The sequence below is a fragment of the Sarcophilus harrisii genome, chromosome 1 (assembly GCF_902635505.1).
Source record: "Sarcophilus harrisii chromosome 1, mSarHar1.11, whole genome shotgun sequence".
NCBI classification, from domain to species: Eukaryota; Metazoa; Chordata; class Mammalia; order Dasyuromorphia; family Dasyuridae; genus Sarcophilus; species Sarcophilus harrisii.
In genome coordinates, this window is record NC_045426.1 from 129212281 (window position 1) to 129218280 (window position 6000).

At 35.0% G+C, this 6000-nt stretch overlaps 1 long non-coding RNA gene across 1 annotated transcript in view; it reads right to left on the reverse strand.

Moving 5' to 3' along the window:
* Positions 1 to 3977, reverse strand: part of LOC116423142 — a 52704-nt gene extending 48727 nt beyond the window's left edge. Inside the window, exon 1 of the long non-coding RNA XR_004233613.1 lies at positions 3882 to 3977. This is a non-coding gene — a long non-coding RNA (uncharacterized LOC116423142). The remainder of the gene's footprint in view (positions 1 to 3881) is intronic.
* Between the last annotated feature and the right edge of the window lie 2023 nt (positions 3978 to 6000).

Sequence of the window (6000 nt, forward strand, 5' to 3'; positions counted from 1 at the left end):
AGGGGTAGCTAGATGGTACAGTACATAATGTGCCAGTCCTGGAGTCAGAAGGACTTGAGTTCAAATACAGATACTTACTTGCTTTGTGCCTAGGTAAATCAAGTAATTGTGTTTGGCTCAGTTTCCTTATATGTAAAATGAATTGGAGAAGAAAATGATAAACCACTCCTATATCTTTGTCAAGAAAACACCAAATGGAGACTAGAAGGACTGAACATGGCTGAAACAACTCAACAATAGTAACAGCAAACAGGGATTTAGAAAAAAAGAGATTGGTTTTAAGTTGAAATGACACTAACACTGTCAACAGAACAGTGGGACACACTGTTTAATTGTCTTTATATCAGTTTGTCCATTTTCCTCTAATCACTGGATCATAGATTTAAAACTGAAGAATTTTTAGGTCATTTAGTGCAATCCTTCCATTTAACAGATCAAGAAATTAAGGCCTAGACAAAGGAAATGACATTCCTCATGATCACAAGGTAATAAGTGGCAGAAAATTAGTTTGTGTCCTTTGACTCCAGAAGCAAAACAATTTGCCCTGTCACTAACCATTTGATATGCTGATTTTTCTTCCCCATGTCGATTCTAAATTCCTTGAGATCAGAATCCCTCTCTTTGGACTTTCTCTGATCCACTGATCCACCTAACTTCTCCCACCCCAGTACGGCACAGGACTGAGTATGTTACAAAACTCCACAAATACTTTTTCCTAATCAGAGTGGTAACAAGGAAGGCATATTAGGCTGAAATTCAGAAGGAGCTTTCTAGCTATATATCTTTTGGTGAGTCCTTGAAACCATACATCTCAGTTCCCTCATCTGTCAAACAAGAGAATTAATCTAGATCATCTCTTAAATCTCTTGCTCCAACATTCTATGATTCTGTGCTAAGGTAAGACATACAATAGGGCTGGAGCTCCTTGGTCCTTCAGTGAAAATAGTCAAAGGAGGGGGCAACCAGCACAGGTACATCTGATACCTCCTCCAAGGAGTGGGCCTAGTCAGTTGGTTTGCCAAGGTGCTATCAACTGTTCCTAACATCATAGTTGGGGAATCGTGTTACTCCCATCATTCCAAGTGGAGAATTCCTAGTGAAGACAGATGAGCTCAGTGCAAAGGAAGGCTATTAATTGATGATAATGATGGTAATGGGATACCATAACAAAACTAAGTTTAATGCAAACGGAAGTGAGCCTGCTCTGATTGTAAGTAGACGAGCCTAAATTATTTGCAAAGTCATATATTTCCAAAATTATACATTAGAAAAACAACTAACCATGTTTGTATAGCTTTGGTTTTCAACATCAGTGATGGATCATCATGTTTTTTTTTTAACTGGATTTGTAACTTATGCTTTCATCAGTTTCTAAAAAGGATTTTCCCACTGTCAAAATAAAAATTCTCTAAGGGAATACAGTACTTTTTACTAAGGCAGTGAAAAGAAAACTGCATGGAATTATGTGACCTCATAGTAGCTTTGGTTCTGTTGCTAACTGTAGGACCTTATGAAAATTATTCAAATCTCTTAGGCCTCAGTTTACTCATTAATGAGGTTGGAGTCATAGCTCTTAAAGCTTATGAAAAGAATTCTAGGTTACTTTTAAAAACTTCATCAAACTCTTAGATGAATGTAAAATTAATTTAGCATCCACATATAATAAGCAACCTTTTATCCTCCTGTTATTTTTTCTTCTGTTTTTAGGCCTCTTCTCATCTTATCCTTTCCCTCATATTCATCAAGGTATCATCAAAATTTAATGTATTGTAGACTTCTCAGTCACATTCACTGGCAGAAATATGAGAAAGTCACCCTGTGAATCACTGGTATTAGATCTTTGCATTTTTTCCATACTGAAATAATTTAACCAAAGAAATTGTATTTCCCAATCAATGTGAGCCCTGGGGACAGTTAATAAAATTCTATTTAAAATATTTAAAAACCAAGTTGGTTTTATAGAATTGAGATTTAATTCTGGTTGATTATTTTAAATGCTAAGGTTCAGTAACAGTGGTGCCCTTCCTTCTTATAACAGACTTTCCAAGGTTTCAGTACCATATTTTCTACATTTTAGTTTCTGTTATAGGAAACAATGTTAAGGTACTAGAGAAATGTTCTCTGAGTAAGAAAGCTTCATGTTCTAGGTTCATGTTCTAACTATGATACATATTGACTACATGACCTTGACTAAGTGCCTCAGGAAACACTAAGAGTTGCAAAGTAGTAGCTGAATAGATTTGCAAGGAGTTTCTTCACTATATATTTCCCTGAAATGATGAAAGGTCCAAACTAAGCCCCTCCAAACAAAACCCTGTTATAAAGGGGATTGTTCCTTGTACAAGGTCATGGCTTGAAAATTTCTTCACTCTTCTGGAAGTTAGTCTTGATGTGTCCAAAATGAAGACTTTCTGCTTTGGGGGGGTTATATTTGACAAATATTTAATATTGTGCCAGACCCTTTCCCCTATTAAATATGAGGTTTCCAGGCTACCTTTTCTTATTTCCATTTGATAAATGTTCAGGAAATACAAATTAATTTTGCTATAAGCCTAAGGAAGAAACATAAATCTTTAAAATAAATAAAAGTCTAAGAATGTATTTCAAAGTCAGAAATAAAGTATTTTAAAGATACTGACTAATTTGGAACTCTGCTTATTTCCATTGGCATGGATTTTGAAAATTGACTACATTTGTAAGAATTAAATAATAATAGCAACTATGTAGCATTTTAAGGTTTGCAAAGTACTTTATAGGTAATAATGCCTGAAAAATATGATCTAGAAAATGTAGAGAGTAGTTAATAGCATTTGTGTATTTCTGTGTCAAAATACCCAACTGGTGAAAGCCTACTGTCAAATACATATGTAGTATTTTAGCATTTCATATAATGTGTCTTTAGGAAGAGTGATAGAGCAAGGAGAAATACTTTAGAGTTGATTTAGAGTCTTTCTATACCAACAAAATAAGGATTATTACTTTGGAAATGGCTGTTATGAAAATCCTAATGGCTATAAGTCACAAATATACTCTGTCCCCTTATAGGAGCCAACCACGTAGCTACTTCTCATCATGATGGTCTGAGTGGTATAAAATATGGGCAGGGAAATTGGCTCAAGTAGAAATTTTGTAAAGTGTATTGTTCAAAGCTATTTGATTACATTATGATAATTTTAAATGTGTTTAGCCAGAGAAGAGAAGACTTTGAGAGGATGAGACAGCTGTTTTCAAGTATCTAAAAGACCATCCTGTGGAAGAGATACTAGGCTTATCTTGACTGCCCTCAGAGGGATCAAAGAAGCAAGTTATAGATCATAGTTAGAAGTAAAACAAACAAATAAAAATAACTTTTCTAAACTTTAGAACTGTACTATTCATAAATATAATGGGTTGCTTGAAGAACTGTTGGGTTCCTCTTCATAGAAAAAAATCTTTAATTAGAGGCTTGTCAGTGATATTAAACCAGAGATAACATTCAGTAATGGGTTGCCCTATGTGACTATTCTAGTCCTTTCCAAATCTCCCATTCGATGATTGTGAGATATTTTTCAGTGTTCAACAAAGTAAGGTGTGCAGCATGCTAAAGAAAGTGAAAATTTCAAGTAGGATTACTATTTGCCATCACTTCCTACAGGCTTCCCCCATTGAGAAAATCCAAAATGGCAGCATTTGCTATTCCAAATAAAGACACTCAAATTTACCTGATTTGGAATGTTCATCATTCTACATTACTATGATGTTTTCTAGCATAATGATTGTTCTTTAAAGGTTCTGGATATAGGCAACTTCTTTTGGAGTTCTGGCAATAGTAAGTAGAAGTTTCAAGTTCATCAAATGTGTCCTGTCTTTTCTTGGCCTTGAGTCTGGCCACCATTACTCACCTAGATATTTGACTTTTGGGGAAACTGTTTGAATTTCTGTTTTGTTTCTGGTTAGCTTTTTGGAAGTCTTGGGACCAGCCTTCGTTTCAGCAGAGTAATCACCTCCAGAATAGCCAGGGATAAAGTTCAAAAATCTTGTCTCCTTGCCTGGAGCCTGGGCTAGCTTTCTGGAGACCTTCAGATGGGTCTTGGTCTCAATAGAGAAATGAAGGAGAGGCCAGCCACCATGATGGTGGGAGATGGAATGTCTCTTGTCCAATCCTTGTTAACACTTATATACTCTATTATAATTACATCATTGTAGGTGTCAATCTTGTAGAACTATATTAAGTATTAAGTACATGTAAAACTAGAAAACCATTGTCTTAAGTTAACACCTTGTTTAAATCAATCATACCGAGCCTTAAGAATATTTCTCCAAATTTCCTGTCCTTTACTATCCTCTATTTGATAAAGTGTAGAATGGTCCAATATTTCCTTCACTTTCATTGCAATGTAAATAATTTCTTTGCTAGGTAAACAAGTTATTCATTTCCTTCTTGACTTCTTTGTTTATTAAAATGAAAGCTCTTTAAAAAAAGGTGATTCTAAAAACCCACAAACTTTTGTATTTAGCACAGGGATTGATGTAGGTGTTTAATCAATTTTTGTGCCTGCATACTGTTTAGATGACCAGAGTAGTAGACTTTGAAGGGCAACTTTGCTAATCCTTTCTTCTCAACTAGGCAGAGTCATTGCAGGTGACAGCAACTATATTGTGGTTAATTCACTTTATTACTTGGCTTTGAGATGAGAACTTCAGTAGCTAAGAAGGAGAGTTTGATTCCTATGCATTTGTAGTAGCATAATACTAGACTCTTTGATTCTAAAATAACCCAGTCCAATACCCTTTTTTTAGATGCCTCTAAATGAATCTTCCTAAAATACCAATCAATTCCAACAGATGATTCCCCTCATCAGAACCTTTTAGGGCCTCTCATTTGTCTATATGATAAGTATGTCTTATCCTGCTATTTAAGGCCCCACATAATTTGGCCCCAACATAATGAATATGGGGAAAACTTCTTTTGGTTTCATCTTTCTGTTAGAATACCTTAGCATTGTCATAGTTATCACTATTTCTGTTCAGTGTTTTGAAGAAATAAAGGCACTTTCCCCCTTCAATATCTTTAATCAGGCAACTAATAACTGGGATCAGGTGGTTTTAATTTCATGAAATCAGGATGGCAAACACACTGAATTAAATGACAACTACCATGTTGGAGGCATGCTCAAAAACAAGTTGAGGATTAGGAGTAAAGATATCTGGATCTACATTTATATCTTTTTTTCATCTCTTTGAACCTCAGTTTCCTCCAAAGCCCAGTTCAAGTTCTACAGATTCCCTCCATTAACATTTATTGTCTATATTAATGACTTGGAAATTTAAAATATACTATATTATAGTGCTAGTTATTTTTATGAGTGTTTATTTTATCACTCCAACAAGACTGTAAGCTTCTTGAGGGCAGGACTATTATATATCTTTCTAATTTCTTGCCAATTTTCCTCATATAGTTGAGTAACCAGTACATGCAAAGGACTGATAGGAATAAAAAGACAGATAAAATACACTGCCTGCCTTCAAGGAGGTTATCTAAATAGGAGATAAAAAACTAATAAATAAAATGCAAAGTTGAGGGTGATAAGTTTATAGAAAAAGATATGGCTTGTTTCTAAGTCTTGACTTGTTGAAATCCCTCTGTTCTTTCAAAACCAAGTACAGGTATCAGTTATCAATGAAATGTATTTTCCAATATCAGAGGTGTGCATTGATCAGTTTGAGCTGGCATCAACACACCCTGGGCACAAAGAACACAGGGTTTTTTGAGGAGCCCTATTTGGGCTGCTGTAGACTAACTTGCCTAGCACCAAATGTAGACTTAATAAATAAGAATTTGTTGATTGATTATTCTTTTGGAGAATGATGAAGGAACTAGATGGAGTAGAGCTAATCTGACTTGATTTTTACATCCTATTAAAATCTATAAGAAGGGTGGCACATCCAAAAGGCCCTATATGTTACTTTGCTAGTATATCTGTATCTTGACCCCAACATGGCTTTACATGACAGGAAAAT